We start from the raw sequence: 12,532 nt of genomic DNA on the forward strand, positions 1-12,532 counted from the left end.
TTTCTTAGTTTATTTTTTTTTTAATTTTGATTTTATTTTTAACTTGGGTGTGAGTGTGTGTGTGTGTGTGTGTGTGTGTGTGTGTGTGTGTGAGTATATGAATACATATGAGTGCAGGTGCCTGCAGAGGCTAAAAGAGGGTATCAGTTCCCCTGGAGCTAGAGATGCAGGCAGTTGGAGTCCTTCTGGTGTAGATGCTAAGAACCAAACTCTGGTCCTCTGCAAGAGCTGCCTATGCTCTTAACCACTGAGCCGTCTTCCTACCTGCCCTGATTTATTTTGTTTAAAATGTTCTCTCAATGTCTTATTCATGTTGAAGATTTTTTGCAACCAATAGGTGGTGAGTGTTGTTGCACTTTAAAAATTCTAATTTTAGATTTTCGTTTGTTCCTTAAGATAGAGTATGTGTAATAGCTCAGGCTGTCCTAAAACTCTCTGTGTATCCTGGACTGGCTTTGAACACAGTATTTACCTAATTCCTGGGTTGTTGTAGGGTATCTTTTTTTTTTTTTTTCCTGTATCAGGAGATGCCATGGTCAGAATGTTTCCTCTCAATTCATATGTTGAAACTAGCCAGTGTGGTGGTACTAAGGATGGCTGTGTGGCTGGAGACCTAATAAGTGAGATTCAGATCTTGTTAAAGACTTTGAGGGAAATGAATTGTTTTATTCTTCTGCATGTGAGGACAGGACAGAGAAACTGTATTTTTTCAGCCATTTATTAATTTCTGTGATGACATATCTCTAAAAAAAAAAAAAAAAAAAAAACAAGCCTTCACTAGACACAAAACTTTCTTTTTTTTTTTTTTTGTTATTTTTTTTTTTTAATTTTATTTTTTTTTATCAGTTACATTTTATTAACTCTGTATCCCAGCCGTGTCCCGATCCCTCATTCCCTCCCAGTCCCTCCCTCCCTCCCTCCCTCATCTCCACCGTGCCCCTTTCCAAGTCCATTGATGGGGGGGACCTCCTCCCCATTCATCTGATCCTGTTTTATCAGGTATCTTCAGGACTGGCTGCAAAGCCCTCCTCTGTGGCCTAACAGGACTGCTCCTCCCTTCGGGGGTGGGGAGACCAAAGAGCCAGTCATTGAGTTCCTGTTAGAAATAGTCCCTGTTCCCCTCACTTTGGGAAACCAATTGGTTACTGAGCTACCACAGGCTACATCTGAGTGGAGGTTCTAGGTTATATCCATACATGGTCCTTGGTTGAATGTCAGTCTCAGAAAAGACCCTGTGCCCAGATATATTTGGTCCTTGTGGAGCTCCTATCCTTTCCCCATCAGACTAACTCCCCTTCTTTCTTATGATTCCCTGTACTCTGCCAAAGGTTTGGTCATGAGTCTTTGCTTTGAAAACACTGCTAGTTAGAGTCTTTCAGATGCGCTCAGTAGACTCCTGTCATCTGTCTTTCTAAATGAGGATGTGCATTGAACGTATGACACAAAACTTTCAGTGCCTTGATCTTGAACTCTGAATCTCAGGACATTTTTATAAATGATGTAGACTTAGGTTCTTTGCCATGCAGTACACATGAACTAGGCATTCACAGCACTACGTGAAATCGCTGTGTAAGCTCTGTCACGTGGCATGCCAAAATATGTAGGTCTTGAAAATTCAAATTCTATTTTCATGTCTTGGAATGACTCCCCTATTTCATCCATCTCTTTGTCTTCTTTGAGAAACTCGACTGTAGTTATAATCATTTTCTAATTTCTTAAGTTCTTCACCTTTTCATTCGGAGCTGTTACCATGGCATCTGTACTTTTTGGTGATGATATGTTCTTTCTTTCCTTCTTTTTGCTTTAGTGATGCTTGTATTTCTGAGTTGGGATTTGTACATCCAGAGCTACTGACAGCTGATACCTTCTGGGAGGATGGTTTCTTCTTTTTAAGGGTGTGGCCTCTGGTGCGTAGATCAGCAGTGAAGGCCACACATCTAAGTGTTTATGAGCAACATGAAGTATAGTTGATGGGCTAGGGGAATAAATGGACGCAAGTTGAGTGGGTGGGAAAGGAATGGAAGGATTTGGGGAAGGGATGGATATGACCAAAAGGCATTACACAGAATTCTCAAAAACCAATGGAAATAAGGAAAATTGTGGGTAATTCTAATGATCCCATTTCAGAGGTCTGAAAGCTCTGATTTGTGTAGCTGTGATGTGCCCATCTCATTGTGCCATATACTTCCAGAGTGGGGGTTCATAGGAAAGGACGAGACAGCGGAGAGACAGAAGGCATTGGGGTGCATATGTGAGTATGCAGAATATTGAGAAGAACTCAAAGCCACCGTCAGCAACACTGCTTGATTCAACATGTTATTAAAACCCCTTTTCTCCAACGCTGGAGATCAAAGCCACACTGAGTTACCCCTGCCCCAGCCCTCAAAGAGGTTGAAGCCTTGATCCTAGTTATTTATAGTAGCGTAATTTTCACATCTTTATCTGGCACTTTTTCTCCTTTTATGTCATATTTGCCCTGGAAATTAGCATTTCTCTAAGGCTTTTAAGAGAGCTTTCCTGTGAAATATACAGTCTGGTGTTTAGAAGAACACAGGTAAGATTCACATCTCTGTAGCCTTCCTTAAGTGTCGCAGGTACTGAGGCCAGCTTTTCAACAATACGCTTTTTTGGCGGGTTAATTTTAATCTAGCAATTTATTAGAAGCAAAGAAATACACATGTACTTGATTGAAACAATGCTTATGTAATACTGTTCATAAAAATAATAAACAGGAAATTGCCAATCTATGCCATCAATACCTAAGCGAATTTAGACGCAAGGGTATACTAGACTACATTTTTAAGTATTTTGCTAGAACATACAGTTTTATGCGAGGTAGAAGCAGTTTGGCACATTTCATGGACTGTTTTCAAAAGATGTTGAGGAGTCTCTCAGGAAGAGTCGTACTCCAAGGGAAGAAACAGATGGGATACTTAGGTTTTTGTTCATGAAAAGTAATAATCCGCAAGTATGAGAGCTGGCTTCTCATTTTGATTGATCTCCAAATCTCCAACTCAGCCCCCCCAGGCATGACTATGAATACAAATTGAGCTGTCTTTCATAGAGTCTTCATATGATAGGAAGAGGCATAATACAAGTATGCTTGATGCTGTGGCCTGGTAGATAGAGCCCTGGACGCCCTTGTTTGGACTGATGGCAGCATCGCAAGCTATTAGAAATGTCAGTTGGGATTTGTTATGTGAGAGCAATCCAGAACACAGCAAGATGGGCATAGCAGTTTCTGCTTGTTTGCCAGTACCTCTGATCAAAGAACAGTGAAGTACAGAGATTATGAACCGGTCTCTAAGTGTGTAAAAGTATCTATAGAAATATTTTGATACTATATATAGTACTTAAAATTTTTAATTTGTTTTTGACGGCTTCATGTATAATACATTTTATCACACCCTCCCTTCCTCCCTCTCTTATGCTCTTCCCAATCCCTCTCCAACATTCTCCTTCCTCCTTCCTAGTTTCCATCCCGTTTTCTTGTTTTTGTTTTGTTTTTGGTGTGTGGCTCACTGGGTTTAACCAGTACTACTATTGTGGGCATGGATGTGGGCATGCTTTCTCCTGGAGCATCAAGTAACTTATCAGTGGCTACATCACTCAAGACAATGACTTCCTCTCCTTCAGCAACCTTGGCCTGCCATTTGTTCCTCTTTATGTGGGAAGACCCATGTGCTCCTCTTTCCCTCCATGACTGACAGTTTACAGGCTCGTTCTTGTAGAGTCCCTATACAGGCATCCATAGTTTTGATGGATGGTCAAACTGCCATGACCATGCCTTACCCATAAGACAACATTTCATTACTTTATTCTTTGTTTAGCTCTTACATTCTTTCTGTTCCCTCTTTTGCAATGTTCCTCAAACTTTGTACAGAATGATAAGAGTGTCCTCATCAATACTGAATGTGCAACAGTCACTTATTTTCAGCACCTTGGCCAGCCAAAAATCTATACATTAATTACTGCTTACTGAAAAGGGACATTTTAAAAATTAAGGCCAAGGACAGTACCACTCCATGGGCATAAACATAAATATTTTCAAGAAGCGATTTGACAACATGTTTATTCTTCAAAACAAAAAATAGTAGGTTCATCCCTCACGCCTATGACCTCTCTAGCCTAGGACTTTGACCAAGTCCACAGGGCCAGGCATGAACTCCCTTCTAATGGGGCAGAGCTCAAGTCTAATCAGAAATCAGTTTGTTATCCCCTTGGACAGTCGCACTGCTATTGTACTCTTAAGCACCCCTGGCTTTTTGGTTGGCATTGGGCTAGGCTGAAAGCTGGGAAGGGTACTGCTACTTACTGTGCCCCTCTCCCAGCTTCCTCTAGAGCAACTTCCAGCACTACAGAGACTGGCCATAGGAATTAAGCTTCCAGCCCAGTTTCAGCATGGTTTCTTTGTATTCTTCAACCAAGGTGTGTGGTGTCTTAAGTGATATGGTCTTACCATCCTGTTTGGGCATCAACCAGTGGCGATGTGAACTAATTAGTTGTACAGTTTTGGAGGCCACTGTGGACTTCTTGGTCAGCAACAACTATGGAGGTGTCCCGTACCTGACACCTTGGCTTCTGGGGTAAGCTTTATTCATCTATGTGTGACACTTATATTAAAAGAAGTGTTTTAAAAATATTTTATTATAATTACGTGTCTCTCTCTCTCTCTGTATATATATATATATATATATATATATATATATATATATATATATATGAACAAATGAGTGTGGGTCTCTGCAGATGCCAGAAGGAGGCTTTGGGTCCAGTGGAGTCAGAGTTATAGACAGTTGGGAAACACATGACATGGGTGGGAAGCAAATTCCAGTCCTTTACAAGAGAAGCAAGTGTTGCTAACTGCTACCCTGTCCATGCAGTCCCTCAAAGTCTTTTGTTTTTCAATTATGATTTTTTCTTTAAATTTTTATTAATTACAGTTATTCACTTTGTATCCCAGCTATAGCCCCCTCCCTCATTCTCTCTCAATCCCACCCTCTCTCCTTCATCTCCTCCTATGTCCCTCTCCAAGTCCACTGAAAGGGGAAGCCCTCCTCCCCTTCCATCTGATCCTAGCCTACCAGGTCTCATCAGAACTGGCTTCATTGTCTTCCTCTGTGGCCTGGTAATGATGCTGCCCCCTCAGAGGGAGGTGATCAAAGAGCCAGCCACTGAGTTCATGTCAGAAATGTTCCCTGTTCCTATTATTGGGAAACCCTCTTGGACACTGAGCTGCCATGGGCTACATCTGTGCAGGGGTTCTAGGTTATCTCTATGCATGGTCCTTGGTTGGAGTATCAGTCTCACAAAAGATTCCTGGACCTAGATTTCTTGGTTCTGTTGCTCTCCTTGTGGAGTGAGCTCCTGTCCCCTCCAGGGCTTTCTATCTCCCCCTTCTTTCATAAGATTTCCTGTACTCTGTCCAAAGTTTGGCTATGAGTCTCATCATATGTTTTGATACACTGCTGGGTAGAGTCTTTCAGAGGCCCTCAGTGATAGGCTTCTGTCCTGTTCCCTGTTTTCTCCTTCTTCCGATGTCTGTCTTGTTTGCCTTCCTGAATGGTGACTGAGCATCTTACCCAGGTTCTTCCTTTGTGATTAGCTTCCTTAGGTGCACAGATTTTAGTATGATTACCCAATATCGTATGTCTAATATGCACTTGTGAGTGAGTAAAGCATGTGAGACAACCATACCCCTCTCCAAGTCCACTGATAGGGAAGGTCCTTCTCCCCTTCCATCTGAACCTAGCCTATTAGGTCTCATCAGGAGTGGCTGCATTGTCTTCCTCTGTGGCCTGGCAAGGCTGCTCCTCCCTCACAGGGAGGTGATCAAAGAGCTAGCCACTGAGTTCATGTCAGAGACAGTTCCTGTTCCCATTACTAGGGAACCCACTTGGGTACTGAGCTGCCATGGGCTACATCTGTGTAGGGGTTCTAGGTTATCTCCATGCATGGTCCTTGGTTGGAATATCAGTCTCAGAAAAAAAAAAAAAACTTGTGCCCAGATTTTTGGTTCTGTTGCTCTCCTTGTGGCACTCCTGTCCCCTCCAGGTCTTTCTATCTCCCCCTTCTTTCTTAAGATTCCCTGCACTCTATCCAAAGTTTGGCTATGAGTCTCAGCATATGTTTTGATACCCTGCTAGGTAGAGTCTTTCAGAAGCCCTCTGTGGTAGGCTCCTGTCCTGTTTCCTGTTTTCTCCTTCTTCCAATGTCCATTCTCTTTGCCCTTCTGAGTGAGGATTTATCATCTTACTCAGGGTCCTCCTTCTTGCTTAGCTTCTTTAGGTATACAGATTTTGGTATGTTTATCCTATATAATATGTCTAATATACACTTATAAGTGAGTATATACAGTGTGTGTCTTTTTGCTTCTGGGATACCTCACTCAGATGTTCTTTTCTAGATCCCACTATTTGCCTACAAATTTCATGATTTCCTTGTTTTTAATTGCTGAGGAGTATCCCATTGGGTAAATGTACCACAATTTCTGTATCCATTCTTTAGTTGATGGACATCTGGGTTGTTTCCAGGTTCTGGCTATCATGAATAAAGCTGCTACAAACATGGTTGAGCAAATGTACTTGTGTACTTGAGTATATTTTGGATATATGCCTAGGAGTGGTATAGCTGAATCTCGAGGAAGTGCTATTCCTAATTGTATTCTAATTGCTTTCTCAAGCACCAGATTGATTTCCAAAGTGGTTGTAAGAGTTTACATTCCTACCAGCAATGGAGGAGGGTTCCTCATTCTCCACATCCTCTCTAGTATGTATTCTCACTTTAGTTTTTTATTTTAGCCATTCTGATGGTGTAAGGCGAAATTTCAGGGTTGTTTCATTTGCATTTCCCTGATGACTAAGGATGTTGAACATTTCTTTAAGTGTTTCTCTGCCATTCGATATTCCTCTACAGAGAATTCTCTGTTCAGCTCCGTACCCCATTTTTTAATTGGATTGCTTGATTTGTTGCTGTTTAACTTTTTGAGTTCTTTATATATTCTGGATATTAGCCCTCAGTCAGATATAGGGTTAATGAAGATCCTTTCCCAGTCTGTAGGCTGTCATTTGGTTCTGATGACAGTGTTCTTAGTTTAACAGAAGCTTTTCATTTTCATGAGGTCCCATTTATTGATTGTTGATCTTAGAGTCTGTGCTGTTGGTGTACTGCTCAGGAAGTTGTCTTCTGTGCCAATGAGTTCTAGGCTCTTTCCTACTTTTTCTTCTAACAGATTTATTGTGTCTGGTTTGTGTTGAGGTTTTTGATCCTTGGACTTTAGTTTTGTTCAGGGTGATAAATATGGATCTATTTTCATTTTTGTACATGTAGACATCCAGTTAGACCAGCACCATTTGTTGAAGATGCTGTCTTTTTTCCATTGTATGGTTTTGGCTTCTTTGTGAAAAATCAAGTATTCGTAGGTGTGTGGGTTTAATTCTGTGTCTTCCATTGATTCCATTGATCCACCATTCTGTTTCTATGCAGGTACCATGTAGATTTTATTACTATTGCTCTGTAGTATAGCTTATGATCAGGGATGGAGATACCTTCAGACGATCTGTTGTTATACAGGATTGTTTTAGCAATTCTGTTTTTTGTTGTTGTTGTTGTTGTTTCCATATGAAGTTGAGAATTGTTCTTTCAAGGTCTATAAAGAATTGTGTTGATATTTTGGTGGGAATTGCATTGCATGTATAGATTGCTTCTGGCAGGATGAGCATTTTCACTATGTTAATCCTACTGATCCACGAACATAGGAGATCTTTCCAACTTCTCATATCTTCTTCAATATCTTTCTTCAAGAACTTGAAGTTTTTTTCAAACAGGTCTTTCACTTGCTTGGTTAGAGTCACAGCAAGGTACTTTATGTTATTTGTGGCTATTGTGAAGGGTGTAGTTTCCCTAATTTCTTTCTCAGCCCTTTTGTCTTTTGTATAGAGGAGGGCTACTGTTTTTTGTTGTTGTTGTTGTTTGTTTGTTTGTTTGTTTTAGTTAATTTTATATCCAGCCACTTTGCTGAAGGTATTTATCAGCTACAGGAGCTCTCTGGTTGAATTTTTGGGGTCACTCATGTATACTATGATATCATCTGCAAATAGTGATACTTTGACTTCTTCCTTTCCATTTTGTATCCCCTTGATATCCTTTAATTGTCTTATTGCTCTAGATAGGACTTCAAGTACTATCTTGATAGATACCAAGAGAGTGGGTGGCTTTGCCTTGTCCCTGATTTAAGTGAGATTGATTTGTTTCTCTCTGTTTAGTTGGATGTTGGCTATAGGCTTGCTGTATGTCTTTACTATGTTTAGGTATGTGCCTTGTATCCCTGATTTCTCCAAAACTTTAAACATGAATGGTGGTTGGATTTTGTCAAATTTTTCAGCACTACAGAGATGATCATGTGTTTTTTCTCCTTGTTTGTTAATATGTTAGATTACATTGATAGATTTCCATATATTGAACCACCCTGGATACCTGGGATGAAGCCTACTTGGTCACGGTAGATGGTACCTTTTATGTGTTCTTAGATTTGGTTTGAAAATATTTTATTGAATATTTTTCATCAATGTCCATAAGAAAGATAAGTTTGAAGTTCTCTTTTGTTGGGTCTTTGTGTGATTTAGGTATCAAGGTAACTGTGGCTTCATAGAATGAGTTTGGTAATGTTCCTTCTGTTTCTATTTTGTGGAATAGTTTGAAGAGAATTGCAGTTAGCTCTTCTTTGAAGGTCTGGTAGAATTCTACACTGAAACCATCTGGTCCTGGGCTTTTTTTGGATGGGAGATTTTTGATGACTGATTCTATTTTCTTGGGGGATATTGGGTTATTCAATATATTTACCTGATCTTGATTTAATTTTGGTAAATCGAATATATCAAGAAAATTGTCCATTTCATTTAGATTTTTCAAATTTTGTGACATATAAGCTTTTGTAGTAAGACCTAATGATTGTTTGGATTTCCTCAGTGTCTGTTGTTATGTCCCCCTTTTTGTTTCTGATTTTGCTGATTTGGATAGTTTCTCTCTGCCTTTTAGTTATTTTGGCTAAGGGTTTGTCTATCTTGTTGATTGTCTCAAAAAACCAGCTTTTTGTTTCAATGATTCCTTTAATTGTTTTGTTTCTAATACATTGATTTCAGCCCTCAGTTTGATTATTTCCAGCCATCTACTCCTCTTTGGTGTTTCTGCTTCTTTTTCTCTCCCCTCAGGCTTCCAGGTGAGCCATTAAGTTGCTTCTGTCAGATGTTTCAAATTTCTTCCTGAAGGTACTTAGTGCTATGAACTTTCCTCTTAGCACTGCTTTCATTGTGTCCCATAAGTTTGGGCATGTTGTGCCTTCATTTTCATTTTTTTCTAGGAAGTCTTTAGTTTCTTTCTTTATTTCTTCCCTGAACCAGCTGTCATTGAGTAGTGAGTTGTTTAGTTTCTGTGTGTGTGGGGGCTTTTTGCTATTTCCGTTGTTGTTGAGGTCCAGCTTTAGTCCATGGTGGTTCAATTATGATTTTTAATTTGCTTGAAACCTAGTTGGTTTTCATGTGAGTTCTTCATATATCGAGTTTTGGTGAACCCTTTCTTATACCCATATCCTCCCTTCCTCTAACTCTATTCAAACTTGTCCACCCCCAGAATTCCCTTCTATTTTTATAAGACATGTGTCCTGCCATCCCCACCTTCCTTAAGTCCTCTGTACCCCCTCACAAGCCTCTTTCTGCTGTCTAAGTCTCTATAGACATTACAGTTTAAATAAACCCATGAATTCAAAGCTATGATCTACTTGTGAGAGATAACAAATAGAGTTTCACTGTTCCGCCTGGGTTTGCTTTCAAGCATATTTTTTCCCCCAATCATATCTGTTTCCTGAATATTTAATTTTTCTTTATGGCTGATTAAAATTCCATTTTGCATAGGCACCATGTTTTTATTATCCATTCATCTTTTGATGGATATTTAAGCCTACTCCATTTCTTAGCTATTGCAAGCAAGCAACAATAAACATCAGTGTGCCTGTATCCCTTTAGTAAATATGTAATCTTTTGGGTAGATCCTCAGGAGTCATATAGTAGTTCCATTTTTTGGTAGTATTCTTCTTTTCCTTCCTTTCCTCTCTTCTTCCGTTCTTCCCTCCCTCCTTCCATTTCTTGGTTCTTTTAAGAAAATGAAATGTTCATATTAATTTTCAAAGTGTCTGTATCATTTTGTACCCCCACCAGCAGTGTATCCAGGAAACCTCTTTATGCACATCCAAGCCAGCATTCCTTGTCATTTGTAACCTTCACAATGAAAGTTGGAGAGATGGAATCTTTGAGTAATTTTAATCTGTACTTCCCTGATAACTAAGGTTTATGAACACTTTTAAAAGTGTTTCCTATTCATCTGTTGAGAGCTGTCTGTTCAGTTCTATATCCCATTCTAAAATTAAGTGGTTTGTTTCTTTGATGCTTAGTTTCTTGAGTTCTTTGTATAGTCTAGAGTCTCAGACGTATAGCTGGTCAAGAATGTCATTCTTTGGACCGTCTCTCATGATACATGTTCAGAATCTTTTTGTTTTGTGAGGTCCTATTTGTTGATTATTGGTCCTATTTCATGTTCTACCAGGATACTACTTTGAAAACTTTTGCCTGTGCCCATATGTTGAAAGATACTGCTTTTGTTCTCTAGTAGTTTTAGGGTGGTAGTTTTATATTTGAAGTCCGTGACCCGTTTGGAGTTGTGCTTGTACAGAGTGAGAGATAAAAATCTAATTTTAAGAGCATGTCCTCATACAGAGGACCTGGTTTCATTTTCCAATCCTCATGGAAAATGGCTCACAATTTCTCGTGGCTCAAAATTGCCTGTAACTCCTGATCCAGGTCATTCAGCGATTCTGGCCTCCATGCGGTCTTAGATTCATGTGCATATTCTCCCACCACCATACATATGATTGATAATAAAATGAATCTTAAAGAAAAAGAATGCTATCAAAGCAGATGCTGAGCCTGATGGGCAACTGTTGGGCAGAGTGAATGGAATTTTAGGTAAGAACTGGGAAATAGTAAGAGCTGGAGAAAACAGGGCCTCCACAAGGAGAGCAACAGAACAAGAAAATTTGAACACAGGGAACTTCCCAGAGACTCATACTCCAACCAAGGACTATTCATGGAGATAAACCAGAACCCCTGCACAGATGTAGCCCAGGGCAGTTCAGAGTCCAATTGGGTTACATAGTAATGTGAAGAGGGACTGCCTCTGACATAATCTGATTGGCCTGCTCTTTGATCACCTCCCTCTGGGGGGTGGGGAGCAGCCTTACCAGGCCATAGTAGAGGACAATGCAGCCACTTTTGATGTGAACTGACAGACTAAGATCAGAAAGGAGAGGAGAACCTCCCCTATTAGTGGACTTGGGGAGTGGCATGCAAGCAGAGGGAGGAGGGAGGGTGGGATCGGGAGGGGAGGAGGGAGGGGCTTATGGGGGGATGCAGAATGAATAAAGTGTAATTGATGAAAAATTAAAAAAAAGAAACATTAAAGTAATTATTCCATCTCAAAAAAAAAAAAAGAATGCAGTTTCATTCTACATGACAATATCCAGTTTTCCAAGTATCATTTATAAAAGTTCTTTTTTCCAATGTATATCTTATCATCTTTGTTAAAAGTCAGCTCTGTGTGCAGTACGGCTTGAAATCAGGGGTAACAATACCTCCGGAAGCTCTTTTATTGATCAGGATTGCATTAGCTATCTCTTTCTTTTTTTCCCGTTCTATTGTGTGGTTTTGGCTTCTTTGTAAAAAAACCCAAGTGTCCATAGGTGTATGGGTTTATTTCTTGGTCTTCGATTAAATTCTGTTGATCAGCCTGTCTGCTTTTATGCCAATACCATGCAATTTTTATTACTGTTGCTCTGTAGTACAGCTTCAAATCAGGGATGAGGATACCTCCAGAAGTTTTTTTTTTTTTTTTTTTTGTTGTTGTTTTTGTTTTTTTGTTTTCGTTATTCTGGGTCTTTTATTTTTCCATAAGAAATTGAGTATGTCCTTTCAATGTCTGTAAAGAATTGTGTTGATGGGGATTTCATTGAATGTGTAGATTACTTTTGGAAGGATGGCCATTTTCATTACATTAATTGTATCGATCCACGAGCATGGGGGAATCACTTAATCTTGTGATATTTTCAATTTCTTTCTTCAAAGAGTTGAAGTTTTTGTCATACAACTCTTTTACTTGCATGGTTAGGGTTTTCCAAAGACATTTTATATCATTTGTGACTATTGTGAAGGGCATTGTTTCCCTAAATTTTCCTTAGTCCATTTATCATTTCTATATAGGAGGGCAACAGATTTTTCTTTTCTTTTTTTTTTTTTTTGAGTTAACGCTGTATCCTGACACTTTGGTGAAGGGGTTTATCAGCTGTAGGAGTTCCCTGGTAGAATTTTTGGGGTCACATATTATATCATATCGTCTGCAAAGAACAATTCTTTGACTTCTTCCTTTCCAATCTTTATTACCCCAGTTGTCTTATGGTTCTTGCCTTGTCCAGACTTGATATGTAGGT

General features: G+C 39.5%; 1 protein-coding gene across 2 annotated transcripts in view; it reads left to right on the plus strand.

Annotated features, from left to right (window-relative positions):
• Mlip (muscular LMNA interacting protein) overlaps positions 1-12,532 on the plus strand; it is a 243,963-nt gene that overhangs the window by 1,340 nt on the left and 230,091 nt on the right. The window lies entirely within an intron of this gene.

Source organism: Meriones unguiculatus, chromosome 6 (genome assembly GCF_030254825.1).
Source record: "Meriones unguiculatus strain TT.TT164.6M chromosome 6, Bangor_MerUng_6.1, whole genome shotgun sequence".
NCBI lineage: Eukaryota > Metazoa > Chordata > Mammalia > Rodentia > Muridae > Meriones > Meriones unguiculatus.